Genomic DNA, 21,143 nt, shown 5'->3' with positions numbered 1-21,143 from the left:
TGGCCAGTGCAGGCAGAATGCACCAGGTGTTAAGTGCAAAACCTGGACAACTGCAAAGTCATCTGCACACACTGCAGAGAAACTTAGGCCATTTATTATTAAACTGCAGGCTGGCCTCTTTCTCAAAACTGCATCTTCATCAGAGGATAAAAAACAGTCAGAGAAAAACTGAAGTTAGCAAACCCCAGCAAAACGAGCGAGGAAAACCCACCCCAGATCCAGAACTCCCGTGTCCTCTGTCTCTCAGCAGGGCAGTCTTGGTGGCGTTGCTCCCCGTGCTCTGCTGCCCACTGCCAGGCTAATGCCCGGGGACAGCTGTGGGGCCCATGGAGCCCTCATCCCAGGGGAGACTCAGCCCTGGCCCCTCGCTCTTGCTGCAGCAGAACCATGAGAGGATAGCAGGGTCAAAAGAGCAGTAATGAGCTCTGGGAACTTGTCAGACAAATGTGTTTTTAACAGAATCCCAAATGAGCTGCTGAAGGGGAGCATTAGCGCTGTCACGTGGAGCACATGATGTTGGAATTCATTAAGCCTTTGATGCAGGGTTAGCACCACCGTCCCCTGTCCCAGCCGTTAGCCATCTGGCTGAAAAGCGGCCAGGTTTCACGGAATCACGGAATCACAGTTTCAGAGCTGGAGGGGACCTCTAGACATCATCTAGTCCAACTCCCCTGCCAAAGCAGGATTGCCCAGAGCACATTACTCAGGACTGCATCCAGGCGGGTCTTGAAAATCTCCAGAGAAGGGGACTCCACAGCCTCCCTGGGCAGCCTGTTCCAATGCTCTGTCACCTGAACCGTAAAGAAGTTTTTCCGTGTATTTGAACGCAACTTCCTGTGTTCTAACTTGTGCCCATTACCCCTTGTCCTGTCACTGGGAACCATTGAAAAGAGCCTGGCTCCATCCTCCTTCAACCCACCCTTTAGATACTTGTACGCCATAATAAGGTCTCCTCTCAGCCTTCTCATCTCCAGGCTAAAGAGTCCCAGCTCTCTCAGCCTTTCCTCATAAGGGAGATGCTCCAATCCCTCAATCATCTTAGTTGCCCTTCGCTGGGCTTGCTCCAGCAGTTCCCTGTCCCTCTTGAACTGAGGAGCCCAAAACTGGACACAGTATTCCAGTTGTGGCCTCACCAGTGCAGAGTAGAGGGGAAGAATGACCTCCTTCGACCTACTGGCCACACTCTTCCCTATGCAGCCCAGGATTCCATTGGCCTTTTTGGCAACAAGGGCGCATTGCTGGTTCATGGATAATTTACTGTCTACTAGGACCCCCAGATCCTTCTCCTCAGAACTACTTCCCAGCAGGTCCACCCCTAACCTGTACTGGTGCTTTACATTCTTCCTCCCCAGGTGCAGGACCTTGCACTTGCTTTTGTTGAACTTCATTAGGTTCTTCTCTGCCCAGCTCTCCAGCCTGTCCAGGTCACGCTGGATAGCAGCACGGCCCTCTGGGGTGTCAGCCACCCCACCCAGTTTGGTATCATCAGCAAACTTGCTGAGGATACACTCTGTCCCCTCACCCAGGTCATTAATGAATATATTGAACAAAATTGGACCAAGTATTGACCCCTGGGGGACACCACTGGTTACAGGCCTCCAACTAGACTCTGTGCCGCTGATCACAGCCCTCTGAGTTCTGTCACACAGCCAACTCTCAATCCACCTCGCTGTCACCTCATCTAGCCCATACTTCCTCAGCTTCCTAATGGGGATGTTATGGGAGACAGTGTCAAAAGCCTTGCTAAAGTCAAGGTAGATGACATATATGACTCTCCCCGTCCTTCACCCCAGAACCGGAGGAATGGCCTGTGTTTGCAGCAGGTCGCAGGACCCATGGAGCTAGAGCGTGCATGCACTGGACGGGCTAATTGCAGTGGTCTTGAGAAAAAATGGCACCTCTTCTTGGAGCCCTTGGCACAAACAAGTCATTCCCTACGTCCTATGAGGCTTCTTCAGAGAAATCAGATACTTCCAGAGACGCTTCCTTTCTTCTTTCTGGGAGACAGGGTACAGAGGAGTGAAAAATTTAGTAATGGAAAAGTGGAACTACAGCTAGAAGTCCTGCATTTAGTTACTGAGATCCAGAACAGAAGCACCTCAATTTTGGTTGAAACCAGAACAGAACTGCAATTGAAAGCTAAAGGTAAATGTTACAGAATGTTTCTGGCTATGGCACAGGGTCATGTTTTGCAGCACTATCGCAAATACAAAGTCCCCTCTGAAACTCCAACTCTCCCTTGTTTGAGGACAGTTTGTAGATTAACCATGCTGTGGATGTAAAGACACAGAGGTGGTTCTATCCATAGCCAGGACATAGTAAACATCTTTATAGTTTGCTTTTTAGGCTTGAAGAAGCTCAGCTGCTTTTTCACAAGAGCTGAAGCAAGTACCTGTGTAATTCCATCTCAAAACAGTGGGGATTGCGCCCCAAGACACCTGTGCAGTTCTGTGCAGAGGACATGGAGCATGTCCCACACTGGTGGCCGATGTGAGCAGTGTGGTACAGAGTTGGCTTGGAGCCAGAGCAGCACCCGTGCTAACACACTCCCACCCAGCTCTGGCACTAGCAAACACAGTGGACACTTGAAAACGGCTCTGCAGGAAACAGATCATGTCAGGAACAGTAGCTCTGGATCAGGGGTTACCATGCTGGATCCAGGCTGTCTTCTGCAGAAGCGTTTCTGTGTCCTTGCACTGCAAACACTTGCCATTACCTAACATAGCGGGACTGCAGTCTGTTCCCCCTCACTCCCCATCTCTTACAGCCTTAAAACAGAGTGATAATTGCCTACTCCTAACTGGGATCTGCATGGTGTCATGGCCTCAGTTCCTCCAGGGGAGCCACCATGCTGTCCTTGGGCTGTGCTGAGCTGCCACAGTACCTGCTGCCGTCCCCTCACTCTCCTCCCAGCACACTGCATGCAGCAGGGTGAGGCTGGCGCGGCCTCAGCTCGTCAGGCCCATGCTGTGTGGTTACTGTCATTCCAGCCCAGAAAATATTTGGGTGAGATGATGCTTTTGGCAGAAACTCTCAGCAGCTGTGCTGGTGCCCACTACACCAACCGCAGCAGGGCTCAGTTGCTGGCGGACACCTCCAAGGACACAAAGCAGCAAGAGAAACCCTTTAAAACGCTCCCCCAGGTCTCCTGACACTGTGAAGTGGTTTTTCTTCCTAATTTTCTGACATCCTAATTTGCCAAATGTTTTTGCTTGACTGGAAGCCAAACACAGCTTTGGGAACGAAATCTGTGGTGCCCTGGGGGTTCCCCTGGCTGTTAATTGCCAGGACCTGTGATGCTAAGAGCTGACCCCAGACACAGCAAGCTCGATGCACAGACCAAAACACAAACTGAAAACTCTCCAGCCTGGCCTGCCCTGTCCCAGAGCAGCCGTGAGCCTCAGAAACACTGTTCTTCCTCCAGGGACCTTGCTGCAAACATGCCCCTGTAGTCAGCAGCGTACCAAAACATGGTGAGAGTGGGGTCAGTGGCTGCTCAGAGCCCCATTCAGGTGTGAATGTACTGCAGAAGGGACTAAAGACTGGCCGTAACTTTGCTGCTGCATTTGGGTCCCAAGGTGCTGCTTTGGGCTTTAATCCTGCACCTTCTTTGGATGCATTGTGTCTTTAGTAGACGGGGGCAGAAACATAGTGACCAAGGATGGGGAAAAGGCTGAGGTACTTAATGCCTTCTTTGCCCCAGTCTTTAACAGTAAGATCAGTTGTTGCCCGAGTGGCCAGCCCCCTGCGCTAGTAGGGAGGGGCAGGAAGCAGAATGAAGCCCCCATAATCCATGGGGAGATAGTGAGTGACCTGCTGCAGCACCTAGACATACGCAAGTCTATGGAGCCAGATGGGATCCACCCAAGGGTACTGAGGGAGCTGGTGGAAGAGCTCACCAAGCCACTCTCCATCGTTTATCAGCAGTCCTGGCTAACTGGGGAGGTCCCAGTTGACTGGAGGTTAGCAAATGTGACGCCTATCCACAAGAAGGGCCAGAGGGAGGATCCAGGCCTGTCAGTCTGACATCAGTGCCTGGGAAGGTTATGGAATAGATCATCTTGAGTATCATTACATGGCACATGCAGGACAACCAGGTGATCAGGCCACTCATCATGGGCTCTTGAAGGGCGGGTCATGCTTGACAAACCTGATCTCCTTCTGTGACAAGGTGACCTGCTTAGTGGATGAGGGAAAAGCTGTGGATGTTGTTTACCTCGACTTTAGTAAAGCCTTTGACACTGTTTCCCACAGCATTCTCCTGGAGGAACTGGCTGCTCATGGCTTGGGTGGGTGTACTCTTCACTAGGTAAAAATCTGGTCAGAAAGCCAGGCCCAGAGTGGTGGTGAATGGAGTTAAATCTGGTTGGCACCAATCACAAGTGCTGTTCCCCAGGGCTTGGTATTGGGGTCAGTTCTGCTTAATATCTTTATCAATGATCTGGACGAGGGGATCAAGTGCACCCTCAGTAATTTTTCAGACGACACCAAGTTGGGCAGGAGTGTTGATCTGCTTGAGGGTAGGGTGGCTCTACAGAGGGATGTAGACAGGCTGGATTGATGGGCCGAGGCCAATGGTATGAGGTTCAACAAGGCCAAGTGCCTGGTCCTGCACTTGGGTCACAACAACCCCGCACAGCATTACAGGATTGGGGAGGAGTGGCTGGAAAGCTGCCCGGCAGAAAAGGACCTGGGGGTGTTGGTGGACAGCTGGCTGAATATGAGCCGGCAGTGTGCCCAGGTGGCCAAGAAGGCCAACAGCACCCTGGCCTGTATCAGGAATGGTGTGGTGAGCAGGACTAGGGAAGTGATCATCCCCCTGTACTCGGCACTGGTGAGGCCCCAACTCGAGTACTGTGTTCAGTTTTGGGCCCCTCACTGCAAGAAAGACATTGAGAGAGACATTGTCTGGATAACAAGTGTTATGAGGAGCTGCTGAGGGAACTGAGGTTGTTTAGCCTGGAGAAGAGGAGGCTGAGGGGAGACCTTATCGCTCTCTACAACTACCTGAAAGGAAGTTGCAGCAAGGTGAGGGTTGGTCTCTTCTTGCTAGTAACAAGTGACAGGACAAGAGGAGATGGCCTCAAGTTGTGCCGAGGGAGGTTTAGATTGGATATTAGGAATAATTTCTTCACAGAAAGTGTTGTTAAGCATTGGGACAAGCTGCCCAGGGAAGTGGTTGTGTTACCATCCCTGGAAGTATTTAAAAGATGGGTAGACAAGGTGCTTAGGGACATGGTTTATTGGTGGTTTTGGCAGTGTTAGGTTGATGGTTGGAACTGATGATCTTAAAGGTCCCTTCCAACCTTGACAATTCTATGATTCAACCTCCTCCAAAGCATCTCTAAAGGTGCCCAAGTTGAAACTGCTGGAATCTTAAGTGGTGTGTAACCTCCCATATAAAGTTGGCTGCGGGAGGTAGAAAGGTGGCTAATAGGATGCGATTTTCTAGTAGTTTCCCAGGGAACTCCAAGTTAGTACTGAAGAACCAAATTAACATGCAAAAGGATAAATGAGACATATTGGAAGAAATTATGCACCCTTTTTCATATCTCAAAACCTCCAGGAATTCTCTGAAGGAGAGTAACCACAACAAATTAAATGGAAAGCCATAACAGAGTCTGTTAGAGTGGTAAGCAGAAAAACTGAAAAAAAAATAATCACCAAACCACTCCAAAACAAAAGGCTGTTTTCATACTGGAAGCTTGCCATAGAGTGAACAGATAACAGGTGTGAAAGACCATTCAGAGAAGACAGAGGGACAGCAGAAAAGCACAGTGAGTTATCTACACTAGTAAGGAAAAAAGGGAAATTCCCATGCTGCAACCTCCCTTTGCAGGGACGAATGAGGCAACCTGCTTCGACTGAAAGCGTCAGCAGGGTATGTTTCAAAACAAATTTATTACACGAACAGTAAATGACATAGATGGCGTTTATCGAAGAGCTCTGGAGGAACCCCAACACAGATCTCTCAGCTGGTATGGGGCATGCAACCTGTTGCTTAATTCAGCCCAAAATGAGATGGATGGCATGAGACAAATGAGATGCCAGGGTTGGGGTTTTGGTTTTTTAAGAGCTTTGGATGAATCTGGGGACCTATGGCTTGTGAATCTGAGTTCCACACTGGGAATTATGAATAGAATTCCTGGGCACATAAAGAAATGGGATTAAAGGGGAAGAAACAACCCCACTCTAGCAGAAGGAAGTCATGTCTCACTCCTTAAAGGAGTGAGGAGTCTTGCTTTATGGATATAGCTGGATAGATGGGTGTACCTGAATTCCCAAAACACTTTCAGCAGGATTCTACATCAAATGTCCTTAATCCCTCTTCTCCACATGTTTATTCCCATGGTTAATAACAGGGCAGAAGACAGCGAATAGAAAATTGTCTGTGTTTAATATGTTGGAACATACCAGTGCTGTCCTACCAGGATCTGTGCTAGGGCTTGTGGGTTTTGCTGTATTCAGAAATGGTCCAAGAAAGCATGTGAGCAGTGATGGGACAGAGTTTGCTGGTGAGGCTGAGATCTGCAGTGTAGAGTAAATGAGCACTCATTGCAGAGTTCAAGAAAGATCTCACAATGAACAGCTGGATGCTAAAGTCACAACTTAAAATCAGTGTTGGTAGCTGTAGAGTAATTTAGAAGGAGAAGCCCTATGTGCACAAGGAGGGAATTCAGACCAGTTATCTCCACTCAGGGAAGTGGCCTGGGGGTTGGGTCTGTGCTTCCTCCCTCCCCTCTCAGAGGAGATATAGCGGCATTAAGAAAAGGCAGGGAAGGGGAAAAGGAAAATCAAATGCATAGGACAGAGAAGACAACCAAAGGAGAGAAATGTACCTATATAAAATTATGTGCAGCGAGTGAAGTGTTTTGGAAACGATTACTTTTGATGTTTTATGGTATAGAAACAAGGGCATATTGATTAAACAATGACATAGCATTAAATAGTGACAAGCCAAACAAATTTAAGTACTTCACAATGCATCATTTGTCTGAGCAATTAATTGCCTAGGGTGGCTATGGAGGCAAAATAATCCAGAACTGATCAAAAGCAATCAGATGCTTTTATGGAAGAGCAACCCAGCAAGGACTGCTAAACAGAAGGATACTTTTGTCAGAATAAGATTAAACTGAGTATTGCTCGAAACATGTAGCAGGGGAAGCATGACTTTATGCCTACATTGCTCTAAGTATGCCCCACTGGCCACCTTCATAGCCAGGGTCCCGTGCTGGTTTGACCCCTACACGTCACACAGTAGTTTCTGTGCTCTTGTGATGCATCAGGAGGAACAACTTGAGAAGCAAAGCCCTGGTCAAGTAGCCTGTCCTAAATGTTGCTGCAAAGCAGTGGCACACCATGTGAGTATTTGGTCTGGACAGCAAACTTAGCTAGAAGGTAGGAAAGGCAGTATCTCAGGGATGCTGTTACAACACTTCACAGGCACTTGACATAAGCTGGAGTGGCGAAGGGCAGCATGGAGAGCTTTGCCCAGGCTGAGGGCCAAACAGGTCTTTAAAACACATTTGGGGAGGGAAACTTGTCAACATACACCATAGCATTGCCCAGGAAGAAAGCAAACAACATGAGGGCTGCCACTTTTGTGAAAAGAGATTAAGAGTCATCCTTGGGTCACAGGATCATGTTCCTAAACCTCGAGTCTATGTCAAAGATGATGGCCAGACTGAGGAGAGGAGAGGAGAGGAGAGGAGAGGAGAGGAGAGGAGAGGAGAGGAGAGGAGAGGAGAGGAGAGGAGAGGAGAGGAAAAAGCAGAGCTGTGAAAGGGGGAATAAGAAGTGCTGAGAATGGAAGGAAAGAAGAACAAATATTTCTGTTTTAGCCATCCTGATGGGGAATTGCTCACCAGATACCTCAAGGGCTAAAGGCAAGCCAGAGCTCTAGTTTGGACAGAAGAGACTGAGTAGGTCTTAGCCTAGAGGTGATTAGCTAAAAGGTTATTTGCAGCTAAGATCATTCAGATGTAAAGCATGGAGGGAGATAAGAAAGGGACACAAAAGAAGGAGGCAGGTTAGGGAAGCTCTCTAAAGGATGCACTGAAGCACCAATTGCAGGGATGGACTGTGTGGGGGATGACTAGGAAGGCACAGGTTATGAAATAAAATTCCTCGCAAGATGCCAAGCCCAGAGGTCCCTCTAGCACTTCCAGTTCTCGCTCCTGTGGACTGCAGATCCTTCTCGCTGCTCTTCTTACCTTTCTGGGTGCTGGCTCTGCCCAGCTCCCCATGCCTGGGCTTCTCTTCCCAGCCTTCCACTCTGAGCTCAGCTGAAGTCCCACGGGGCATGAAATGCAGTGCTCAGGGGACCTGTGGGCTGCCAGGCCCTCTTCTGGGTGCTGCCCCTGCTCACACAGCCCAATACAGCCTGTTGTTTGCCTTTTATGTGAGTACATCCCATTCAGTTCATCACACAGTAGCTGAACTATAACATGATGTAACATGAACGGCCTTCCCACTTAGGCTTACGCAGTTTGCTCTTTGCTTTTTCTAAGGTATAACTTTCTGAGTGCCGCAAGGGAAGCTGCTGCCAAAGGAAATGAGACAGGGCTGCTCGTGCAGCTGCTCCTCTTCAGCGGAGAAGATCGGGAGAAGATGAAAGAAATCCTTAGCATAACTCGTGCTCTCACACGGAGCTGAAGCTTGACTTTGGCCATGAACTGGAAGCATGCAGACAAAGATCACGCTGGAGATGTCAAATCTGCTCTTTATACTTTAGCAGCCTATTGTATTCCTAGCTCTTCCCCCAGCTTTTCCCCACTGCTGGCGCACATTTCTTCCCACAACAGCCCAGCACAGCCAGACTGCTCTCTAGAAGCCGGGATAGACCCTGTGCATAGGCAGAGCATAGAGTATTTGCTAACGCTCCTGCTGACTGGAGCCTTGCAGAAATTATGCCAATACCTCCAGTGCTGCATAACCTCCTCAGCCTGGCAGTTTCTCACCCTTCTCTTCCCCTGATTTCTTCTTGCCATGTCACAGAACAAGCAGAAGAGGCAAACGTGGAAGAAACCTGACCTGCCAGCCCAGGCACGCTGCCCAGGTTTGTGCCAGGCTTCTGGCTGCCCAAATCTCGATTTGACTTCCCACCCGCCAAATCAGGGGCAAAAGAAATCTGTGATCAATCTGCTCTGGTTCTGTGAAGCTTGACAGGAGATGTGCCATGCACATCCACCAGAGAAGTGTCCTGACGCTCCCCTGATGTTGTTCTCCCCCACCAGCATCACTCGTGAGCTGTGCCTGCAGCAGCACCCAGGGCATACTTAGAGGCAGCTGCTGGAGGAAAGCTCTTCACCCTCCTGGGTTCAGCATTATCCCTGCCAAGCCAGAGGAGCAAACTGCTTTTTGCAGCTAGACCTCAGCCCTGGGCTTATACCACGCTCTGTGGCACAGGAACTAGGAAAGAGTTACAGAGCAGCTCCGTTACTGAAATGCATTTCTCCTATGTGTCTCAGTTCTGTGCATTAGTGAGTTCTTAGAAATGTTTTGGCCATGAGGTGGTTCTACGTGCTACCCAGAAGGCAGGCTTTCCAGCTGCCCAGTGGTGGAGGAAGCCAAGGAGAACATTAGCACAGGAGCCAAGGCTGCCCAGCAAAACGCCCCTGGGCTTAGCCAGGAAGACTCTGCAAACAGCAGCCTTTGACTGCCTGGACTGGTTCTGTCCTGAACAGCCTAAAAGCAGCTGCCAAAACCCTGCACAAGGAAGAGAAAACGTGTGTTAACGCTGCAAGGCAATGCTGGGGAGAGCCAGGATGTCAGGCTGAAACAACCACTGCTTCCCTGTCTGGTCCCCAGCAGTGCTGCCTTGTGACCCAGTGCAGCTCAGCTCTCCTGCTCCAGAGATCACAGGGAAGAGAAATAGTCCCATGGTTAAAGGCAGCACTAAGACACCGCCACAAGGAGCCTGTATCACAAAAATAAGCTGCTTTGGCCACAGCCTATGCAACCTGGACTTGGCTGCACTCGTGTCTCCCAGGGAGGAGTGAAGCAGTGGGCAGTGTGGCTGTCCTCCAGCACAGAGGGATCTGCCAGAGGGAAATGGCTCCCACTGAGGCAGCAAAGAGGGGTCTTGCCTGTGACATACACAGGAGATAAGGTTGGTAGGGGAGGAGAGCACTATTAGAGGTGGCAGTTGCACACCAGGATTGTTGGCCCATAAGCCTACAGCTTCCCCATTGAGACACTTCACATGATCCTGTGTCTACCCTCAGAGGTGCGAGCCGTTCTCCTCCATTTGCAGTCCATGACTGAACTGACTGCAGGTAACAGAAGAAAACATTGAGCTTCTCCTTATAAGAAGAAAAGAGATTTATTTTAAAATAGAACATACATAACAAGTAGCATGGTCCTGTATGTTGCAAGCCCTCTACCCTCAGTGTAAAGTAGGATGTTGTCCAGCCTGGACTTCTAATGATTCCAACCAGGATGAACAAGAGTGTTTCGCCAATGATTTCCTGACTTGAGCTCCGGCTCAGGACTGAAGGGCAGCGTGCCAGCACACTGATGCTAGGGCAGGAAATTTCCTCTACAGAAAGATCTTCTTGCCCCTTGTCTCAGCTCCTGTTCATGTGCTCCTGCACTCAACAGAAAGGATTCACCAGTTTCATTCCTTACTTGCTAAGCCCAAGCCCAGCTCCCCTTGACACCCACAGCAGCGGATACACAGAACCAAAACAGAGACAGAGGACTTGAAGAGAAAGAGGTAGGAACCCAGTACGGGTATCTGTAAGAGAACAGGTTGTTGGGAGATATCCAGTTTGTGACTATAACAGTGCGAGGCGAGGGGTCTCCAGGCACGTTGAAGTATTGACACACAGAGCGTCAGGCACTGTGTATCTGTGCAGAGTGTGACTGTTCCCATCCTCTCCCCTCCGCCAGGATGAGACTGGTCCATATACTGCAGTCTCGGCCACTGAGACTGGTTGAGTGCTGATGAAAGTTCATTTCTGCAGCAGTCCTGTCTAAAGGCACAGGGCCAGCTGGGTGCAGCAAAACCAAATAAAAACAGAAAAGAAAAAAGACTGCTGTATGTCTGGATATGTTCACCCAGTTTGGTAAGGCACAGCAGCACTGGAACAGGACAGGGCTGAGCCACTTTGACCTGCAAGAAAGTCAAGAAACACAACTCAGCAGAGGACATAAAAAGAGAGCTCTATTCAGCAATCCCAATATGACACACTTGTGGTCATCTATGCAGATCTCACACACTTTGTCTTTCTTCTGCTTAACCTCAGACACAAGGAACATCCCCTGCATACATCAATACCCACATACAGGAAAGAAGCAACTGAGTCAAACACTTCAGGGAGAGGATTTTCTCAGCCATCACAAGGAAGACAAGACAGGCCCCAGCTAAACAGCTCCAACATGAATTGCTGGGAAGGGAACCATACAGGGAACTCAGCAGTCCCAGTGCAAGGCTGCAATCCCCGCAGCGGTTCTGCAGCCAACAGCATGGTCCTCTGTCCCAGCTGACACAAATACAGGTTTTTCCAGAGGCGTACAACAGCACCCCTATTGCTCCCTCCTGCCTTCAGCAACTGAATGGGACATGGATTTACCCACTGGCTGCACAGGGAAGCTGCTCATCCACTAGATGCTTTGGACAATTAATGCATTGGGCATAGCCAACTCTGTCAGATGGCCCTTCCTGGCCCACTCCATATACTCCTATAATGCACCCAGCCTCAGTAACCAGCTGTGTTTCCAGCTGCTGAGACCTTGTTTAAAGTCTTCACAGACTACTGCCTTTTCTTATGTTCTCAGCCTTGCCTTCGGCTCATTGCATCTGCCACCCCTCAGGGCTCTCTGCCCAGCACCCACTTCTGATATGTGCCTCTCTCCACAACATTAAGCCACTGCAGCTGACTACTGTAGTGTGCAGATATGCTTTCTGATAGTACTTGTCCTTCCAGCCTCAGGTCTCCAGCAAACTGTGAGCTCCCTCCAGCAGCCTCATTATTGTACTGCAAGTACACTGTGCACCACACGTGCTGGGAACCCAACCTTGTGCTGATTTTTCCCCATTTTTCCTGGTCTCTTTGCAGTCTTGAAATGGAAGCTGGTCACTGCCCTCTGTTTTTCCTGCTCTATTTCTAGGTAGTTGGTGGCCAAGAGATGCTCCAGGTGGAGCAGGAAGGGAAGAGCCCCTTTACTCCTCCATTTCCCAGGGAAGCTGCAATTGCTGTCTGCCCTCCTGTGTGCTGCTTCCTCTTACCGTGTCACTTGGGCTCTACATCCTTAATGCTGAGAGCTTCACAGCAGCTCTGTGCAGAATTGTTCAAGGTAGTGGAAGATAACTGCAGTGAGAAGCAGAAAGACAGCATTAGCTGAGCAGTGACTGGGACACCGACCACATCACAGCCCCTTCCTGTTGTGGACTTTTCTTTGGGCATCCCAGCAAGACCCTTTCCCAGCGTCTCTCCCAGCGCAGCACTTCCATTGAATACAATGGATCCCAAGACGACCAAATACAACCTGTGACCCAGGAGCCAGCGCTGCTCGTGGAAACCTCCTCTCTCCTGCCCCTGGGTAGGGCAGCTTCACGTGTCACAGAGTGGCTGTGGGTGGCAAGGCTTGGCAGAGGATATGCCCCAGCTCACCTGCTGGATTTCCTGCATCGCCAGGCGTATGGAAGAGTGGAAACGAGGGAAGGCTCGTTGGCTGCCTATCTTCTTGCCTGAGCTTGGCTTTGTCCTTGTCTTGTCCAGGCTCTCTTCCTTTTGGCAATTCTTGGTCCTCTTGAACCACACATGTCTGAGAACCGCGGCTGCTCCTGACTGCAGACCAGGTCTGCTGGTGGAAGGCCTGGAGGGGGGGTGCTGCTCCTCTGGAGGGGCTTCTCCCTTGGCTTCTGATGGACCCAGTTTGAGGCACTCCAGATCTTCATAATCCAAACTCTCACTGCTTTTCTGAGAGAGGAAAGAGTGGTTCAGCAGTGGCTTGCAGACCCTCCACCCACCCCAAACAGCACAACAAAAAGGAATACCCAGCTGTGACTACTGCTGATATTCAGGGGACAGGGACCTGTCCCTGAGACCACCACCAGGGCCTCTCCCCCACCCCAGGACTCCCCAGTGCCCAGCTAGTAGCGTTTCCTGGTGCATTCAGAAGAGGCCAAGCTCCAGGCACCAGTGGACTCCCCAGTGCCCAGCTAGTAGCGTTTCCTGGTGCATTCAGAAGAGGCCAAGCTGCTTGGCCAGAATGGAATATCCCAAATGGGAACATGAAAGCAAGATGCTGTCGCAGTGACTCTGTCTGCTCAGGGCACAGTCCATGCCCCATTCCCTTTTCCACCTGCAGATCCTCAACATTCACCTGCCCACAGGGAACAGTCAGTATCTCCATGAAGGGTTGGATGCCCACAGTCTGGTGATACCGAACCAGTTGGGTAAGCGAGGCGTGAGCCCGGTCTTCCCCCAGGATGACATAGCGTGCATTGGGCTGCACCTGGATCATGTAGTGTCTACAGCGGCCTTTCCCCCTGGGGAAACGGACAGACAGAAATAGTCATGGAATGGGGCCACAATGTCTCTCCAGGACCTAGTCATTACCTTCTGCATTTGTCTCAAGAGCCCAGATGTGATCAGGAGCCACAGTAACAAATATCACAAAGATGCAGGAGATGCGCCATGCTGGAGTGTCACATGCTGTGCTAGTAGGTGCTGGAGGAGCAGCAATTCCCCCAAAGTCAGTGGCAGAAGAAGCCCAGCAGCCAAGTCCAAACCCCAGCAGACCCTACCGCCTCCCATGTTGTTTTCCACATGAGAACTCTGCCCTACCCTTGCCTGAGGCTGTACAAAGACCATGCCCTTGCGGCACTCTGATGGCCTCTCCTCAGGCCCTCCTCTAGACTCATCTCCTCTGCTCCAGCCGCTGCTTCCTCCAACCTGGTTTGCCTACTCAGCCACATAGCACAGCCTAAGCAGGACCTGCACCCTTGGAGCTGCAGCACCCCACCCACAAAGAGATCTAGTTTTTGGCAAGAGAGAGACTACAGTGTCTTGTCTGCTACTCCAAACTGTCTGAAGGACCCACAACAGGAGAGCCTGAGCATCACCCTCAGCGGACTCCTCTGTGGAGGGGGTTAAATCCTCCAGCCATGCAAAGCCATGCAAAGTTTAGGACCTTCTTTTTCCTTCTCTGCAAGGCTCATTACCTGTATGTCAAGGTGTAGCCCGGTCGGCTCTGGCTGATCCGAACAAGGAAGCAGCCCAAAGGCTTGTCAATCAGCAAGTTTTCAGCTTCCCTGGAAGCAGGAAAGAATTTTTGAACAGACTGTGAGCACCTGCAAGGATTCCCATCCTATCTCACTACTGCGGGAGTAGTACAGGGAGGAGAGCCTCTGCCCCATGTGTTCCTAGCTAGAGATTTCAAGACTCAGGCTTGCTGGTGCAGGGAAGCATTAGCAGGCTGAGAAAGCACAATACTCTCCGTCAAAGCCTCTCCGGGCAAGGCTGCTCCAAACCTGCTCCAGTGGTCTGACTAGTGCAACAGCAACAGCTGCCTTCCAGCACAGAGCACATTACAAAGCGTTGATGAGATGAGGAGGTTGTGCACATATACATTTCCTATGCTTCAGGGCTGACGGAAGAAGACAGGATGCTGTGGGGTATCGGTGCTCAGCACAAGGTAAGTCCAGTGCCTTGGAAAAACACCAACTTGCATTACAGCACTGTGCTTCTCTAAAATTCTTGCTGGATGGAGGTCTTCCCCCTCTCTGCCCAACAGACAAAGCAGCGCTTTGTCCTTGTCACGTGCCTTGCTCCAGGCTAAAGGTGACTGCAAATCACCAGTGCAATTTGGGATTGCTCTGGCTCCTCTGTTACATGAGGCTGAGCTTACATTGCTGTATGGAGACTTAATTCCAGCAACAGGAAGCACCACTTAAAAAGTATCTAATCTTCAGTGTCTTTGGGAAGGACCTGCTGTGTCCTTCATTGTGAAGTGCTCGTGGCTAGCCTGTATTCAAATTCAGTTAGTTTTATCTTCCAGAGCTAGTTCCTCTCCTGTGTTCTTGGAACTGTAGACAAAAGCATTAATGCAGGTGAGGACCTTGTTAATTATCTCAAAAAAAAAGAAAAAAAAAACAGAGTTACCAGGGGGCTGTCAGCTACTGTAGTGTCTTTTACTAAGAAAACATGCTGTGCAATGTCTCAGTAATGTTCACACTGATAAGCTGACAAAAGCTAGCAACTTGCGATTTAATAAGACTGAAGGACTTTAACAGAAAGAAGATAAAAACTGGAACAAGATGATAATGGTGTTCAAATGGCAGACACACTTGGCAGCAATGCCCATACACAAGTCCCATCAAATAAGGAACACTGGCAGTTACCAAGCATGCAGCACCATAGATTAATTTGCACCCAGGGGAGACTATAGCCAGAAATTCTGTCGTCTACCTGCTAACCCCACTATCTTGCTCCTATCTGATAATTGGCATAATCAGCATTTATCTGATTATCACTCTGCTTGGAAAGCAGTGCTTGGCTCAGCCAAGAGAGGGAAGTATGAGGCATACCCAGTTGCAAAATTTCAAGCATTTAAATAAAGGTTTCCTCAAAAAAGCTTGAGAGTTCACAGTCTCGTAAACGACTCCATAAGAAGGCAGGGCTTTGTGGATGTCTCTCCCAGCCTAAACGGATGTAAGTTCCACCTATGCTGCACTATCCTTAGATGGGCAGAGGTATCAACAAAAAGCCTTCCTTTTCCTGTATTGGAGGGCTTTGGGAAATCTTTCTATTGGGTACTCAGTAAAGCCTCTCTTAATAGTTTTTTACATAAAAGTACACTGAATTCTGTATTCTTCTGCTGTAAACTGAGGTCTCCTCCTGACTTACACTGAGAGATATGAGAACAGTCATAATGACTCAGACAAAAGCCCATCTTCATTCTATACTACATCTCTGCAACAGGGTAAAAGCATATGTGCATTTCTTCTCCAAGTACTTTCCCAGCCTCCCTTCCCTGCACAGGAACTATATTTAGGAACCCACAGTGGACTTATTTGCCATGAGTTTCCACAGTCTTTCCTTGGACCCATGTAAAGTTTCAGCATTTGCATCCTGTGACGGGGAGCTCCAAGCTTCCCCCAAACGGTTTGAAGCTCACAGCCTAAAAGTGAAAGGTTATGCAGATCACTCCCATTCCTTAAGGAGACAAATCTTGGCAATCCAACCTATGCACTCATCCTAAGGGTACAGCAGCTTTTGCCTCCTTGCCACAGACCAAGCTGTGGCCACCGTGTCCAGCATACTCACCTCCGGCTAATCATCCCATGCAGCCAACTTGGAAAGGCCCCATCATCCTGCATGACCTTCTCAGCCTGTGTCTCTTTGAACCAGCGGAGAGTTGCTCCTCTCTTGCATTTCCTCATTTTTACCTCTTCTCCGGTCTGTTCCTCTGCCCCCAGAGCAGGGCGAGGTGCAGAAGGGTCCAAGAAGTTATCAAAAGGAGTGAACTGAAAGTGAGGAGAGGGGAAAGTGGGCATGAAAGGAAGGCCAAAGGCAGGGGACCTTTGAAAGGATCCTTTTGGTAATGATCCCATTCCTGAGTCCCTTAAGACAAGATTAGTCACAAACTACCAACACTGCTTTCAGTTCCTCAGAGGTTCTGACCACGCTTTTTAAATAACCACAGTAGGAAAGGATTCTCTCACTTCTCATAATAAGAATGACAATGTTCTCCTGGGACCACATGCAGGAGAACATGTGCATGCAGAAGCTGGAAGACACAGGGAACCAGCACACCTGGCTAAGGGGCCCCAAGTAGAGCCAACATTGCTACCTCTGTTAGTTTGCTGCGTGGCCGTGGCACTGGTGGCTGTGATGACTTATCAGGAGGATGGGGACAAGGCTGAGGGCGCCTCTTTCGTGGCATGGGGACTGGAAGGGAGATTCTTTCTGCAACAAGAGGAAAGAAGTAGATGAAATCTAGCATCCAAGATCCATGATATCCATTCTCCACACACCCAGGATAGGGACAGGCTCTGCTGCACGGGGCATGTGGGAAAGACACAGCTTGGCGCTTCTCCCAACACAACCAGGCAAATGACCCGCACCACGCTGCTTCTGCTCCCTACAGAGAAAGCCGCACTTTCAAATGGCAGAAACATTGGCATCTCCCTGCCACCACATTGGTGGAGCCCCGAGCCCCAGGAGAGCCAAGGGCAGGCCACCATCCCCTGGAGCTTACAGCACTTTGAGGTGATCATTACACAAGTGGCCATGCACAGGGGCAGTGGGAGTGGGAGCAACTCACTCTGGGCCTCTGCTTCCACTGCCAGCTGCCGGCTTCTTTCTCTCTCTGCCTCCTCCTGTAGCCGCTGTGCCTCAGCTCTCACCTCAGCCACCAGTTTTAGGTAACTGTTCCTGCATTTGAATCCCCTGAAAACTGTTCAGAGAAAAGCTGTGGTTAGAAAAATACATGTTCATCATGACTTTGTCACTCCTTGGCGGAAGCACACTGACTAATAACCCTTCACCAGTGCAAAGCCCTCAACATTTCAGTCACATTAATAAAAAGCAATACAGACTTTAGTTGAGCAGGCAGTCAAAACCATGTGAGAACTGTGTTATACTCTCTAAGCTGTCAGATCACAGATTTAAAAAAATCAAATTAGAGATCTAAGCTTTCATCTCTAATGCCAAGGCATAGGATACTTAGAAAACAAAGTCTCAAAGAAGGTCATCTGTTAACCATCTATCCTCCCGGTACCCTTCAGACACTACTCAGTAAAAACAAAGCTTTTGCATACAGGAGATGGGATTTCATTGATGTCAGCCCACAGGATAACCTTTCCCATAAGTAGCCATCACAGGGTTCATCAGAAGCTTTAGAGACATCGCATTATCGCGCCTACTCTACCAGCTACCAAGGCATATGAACTGAAAGCCACAATGTCATTTCCCACCGCCTACGCATCTTCCCCACAGATGAGAACAAGGCACAGCATGTGACAGTCTGATGTTTGTCGTACTGTACAGTGCATAACTGGAAGCTGCTTATATACTTCAGCAGTGCAACAACCCATACAGAAGAGAAGTACAACAGAGAGGGACCAGGCAGGATGACGGTCTCCTACTCCTGGTTGCACAGTCCTCATGGAGCCTGTGCAGAGGGAAGTACCAAACTGCCCACAGCGCCTGCTCTGGAGAAAGAGGCTGCCAAAACAGATGGTACCTGGAATGGAACGGAACGGAACGGAATGGAATAAAACACACCAAAACAAAATTTTATTCCCTTCTGCCTGTCTCTGAAATTAGGAATACGATCTGCTTCACTCATATTCTTTTCCCTATCCTCAGTTCAACACCACTCACAAAGAAGCCCTTGCTCCTAGGATAGTTACTCACATTTTGGGACACAGCCAAATCATATGCTTGCCCTGCTCAGCTCCTGCTTTCTTGCTCGCATGCTCACACATGCTTTCCCTTTCCAAGGCTCACACTGTCTGATGAGGATGAGGATGGAGGAAGTGGGCATCTGCAATAAGCACTCTGACTCCACAGGACCTTGACAGGGAGATGGTGCCTGGCCTGCCTTTCTGTCGTCTGCAAAGGTGCAATGGTGGAGCAGGGACTGGAGAAAAATTTTTCCTTGACCTGGTCTGAGATCAGGAGAGTTGAGGAACTCTCCTGCCCCAGCGCTCACCTTTCTGTATAACAACTGCTGCTCTTTCCAGTCGCTCCAGATACTTTGCCAGCTGTTCCTGGTGCCAATATTTAAAGAAAAGTCGTGACTTTCTGTGAAGTTGGGGAAAGAAAGAAGCAGTGAGAAACACTGTTTGTCTAAACGTGCATCCATCATCCTTTGGAGAGGTCTTTTCTATAGTTCTCTTTCCTATAAAGTTCTCCCTGAAGGGAACCAGACAACAGCCTATGTGTATAAAGTCTCTGAAGTTCGGGCCCCCCATTCCCAGCAGCTGTGATCTACACCTACCCACATATCCAGCCTGTCAGCTCTGTACTTTGCAGTATCTCCAAGCAGCTGAAAGAGAGGAAAAAAGTGAAATAAATAATTTTCCATCCAAAGTGAACACCACACAGCCAGTGGTTTTAGGTACATAAAGGGGGATAAAGGGCCTCAATGATTCTGCATTACATTCTCTGTCCCCTGTAACCTGATCACATTCAGCAACTGGCTGTCAATCTGTAGCGCTCCTTGAGGTACAGCTTGGATCACATTCAGAAACATCAGCAAAGGGGTTCCCAGAGGCAGATTTCCTTCAACTCTGTGGGAGTTGATTCTGCAGAGCTTATTTTATTCTCAGAACTGTTTTGCCTCATTTTGTTTCCAAGCTCTTTGGAGCACACAGGTTGCAAGGTCAGCACAGCAAGACTTCCGGGACAAAGCCTGTTTTCCAACTCCAGTTTCATTTTGCAGACTGTAGTGATAAAATTTGGGTCACTCGGAAAGATTCCCCAACACTTGGAACTGAAAGCAGTACTCTAGCTGCACCACAGAGACAGCTTCTTCCCTCTTGCCTGCAAATCCAGGCTGTGAAATCATAGTGGCACTTTTTGCCAATACCTTGCATAGCAAAGTAGAAGTGGTTTCCCTTCTATCTCAGCCAACTTCCACTGTGCCACGATCTATATCCATGGTAATTCTTTTCTCAAATGCATCCTATGATTTTTGTGTCTGAAAACACACTGTGCTGCCTGTTTACCATCATCTCTCTCTCATCTATGAGATTCGCTCTTGACCTCACTTGGGTTTGAAATGAATTCAGAATCGCCAGTAACTTCAAGGAAGCACTGTGAAGGCTGGAGGAGCTACTGCCAGGAAAGAACTTTTCTAGAAGAACATTCAAATCCTCTTCTTAAAAGACTAAAAAAAACCCTCAGCTGACTGCCTGACATGCTTCATTCTCACTATCAGTCACAATTGACTATGGCAGGAAGGAAGGACTGGGAAAGTGGAGAAGAGGAGGTGGGGAGTTGCTGCCCTAGATGCAGGAAGGAAAAAGCTGACAGCGTAACACTGCAGAGCTGGAGTGATGATTACATGTGTAAGGAACAGTCAGGTTCTGAAAGTGCTGAGGGTATATTGTGCCTGTACACATAAAAAAATCTTGGACCAGAAGCATCCTATCTAGCCTGGGAGACATTCAGTGCTGGCTGCTTGCTCAGAATTGTCTTTATCCTCATCTCCCATGAGACCATCAGGAAAAGGCCTGGAGAGGCACCTGGCTGAGCCCCTGCCATACTGAGTTCAGTGGGTACCCTTGATCATTATTGTGAGTTCCTAAATTGAGCACATTAGCCAATTCTTATTCCACAGGATACCGTGGCTTTACAGCAATTGAACTGAATTGCTACTTAGCAATTCTGGAAATATTTCATTCATCATTGTACCAAATGGTTTTTAAACACTGCCTTTGCCTAGGAATTTGTGTTTCCCATTACCACAAAAACCCATCCTAACTTTGTTACTTTTACTCAGTTTGCTATATTACCTTGAGAGCTAAAGTCTCTGAAGAACAAACTGGATTGCACATAACAAAGGAAAGATTCCTACCTTTCTTTTGTGAGGGAAACATCTGGTTTAACTAGAATAATTCCATATCTGTGAAAAAAAAACCAATTCAGCAAGGTAAGACCCCATCCTTGATGTGCTGAGGTGAACCATGTCACCCTCACAGTAAACAACAATAAAGCACTGTCTTTCCCACTCAGCCTCCCACAGCAAACAACCCCATGATCTCAGGCACGTGAACTTTAAAGAGACAATTTAACTCCCTGCCCACTTCTGTTTACCAGGGTCACTTCCCTAACAATATCTAACAAGGAATATTCAGAGGTTTTAACAAACCTTTCAACAAATTCCTCAAATGAGGGTCGCCAAGAGAAACCGTCTCTTCGGATACGGATTGTCTCCAGCAGTCCATTGTACCGGAGCTGAAGCAGCACCACATAGAGAAACAAACAGAAACAGGTCATTAGGACACCAGTTTGTTCCTCTGCAGCCACAATTTCCTTCATTCAACCCTACATTTCTTTAGTTCAAAATGAAGAAGTTTCTTTCAGAAAATGTCTCCTTGGTTAAAAGACTGAATTTATGACATCCTGTAACTCTGATGATTAACCATTCTCAGTTAAAAGTTGGAAAGCATAAAAACCAAT

At 48.8% G+C, this 21,143-nt stretch overlaps 2 long non-coding RNA genes across 2 annotated transcripts; both read right to left on the bottom strand.

Moving 5' to 3' along the window:
* Positions 1-10,382: 10,382 nt before the first annotated feature.
* LOC309683506 lies at positions 10,383-12,742 on the bottom strand. Its single transcript, XR_014270211.1, has 3 exons — positions 12,618-12,742; positions 12,233-12,314; positions 10,383-11,116 (listed from the first exon to the last, which is right to left on the bottom strand). It is a non-coding gene; the product is annotated as an uncharacterized lncRNA (long non-coding RNA).
* Positions 12,743-18,703: 5,961 nt separating this feature from the next.
* Positions 18,704-20,909, bottom strand: LOC309683095. The gene is made up of 4 exons (XR_014270190.1): positions 20,833-20,909; positions 20,539-20,586; positions 18,958-19,005; positions 18,704-18,761 (listed from the first exon to the last, which is right to left on the bottom strand). It is a non-coding gene; the product is annotated as an uncharacterized lncRNA (long non-coding RNA).
* Between the last annotated feature and the right edge of the window lie 234 nt (positions 20,910-21,143).

This window comes from Vanellus vanellus, assembly GCF_965231255.1.
Source record: "Vanellus vanellus genome assembly, chromosome: Z".
NCBI classification, from domain to species: Eukaryota; Metazoa; Chordata; class Aves; order Charadriiformes; family Charadriidae; genus Vanellus; species Vanellus vanellus.
The sequence above is the reverse complement of the archived record's forward strand: the minus strand, read 5'-3'. Positions and strand labels throughout refer to the sequence as shown.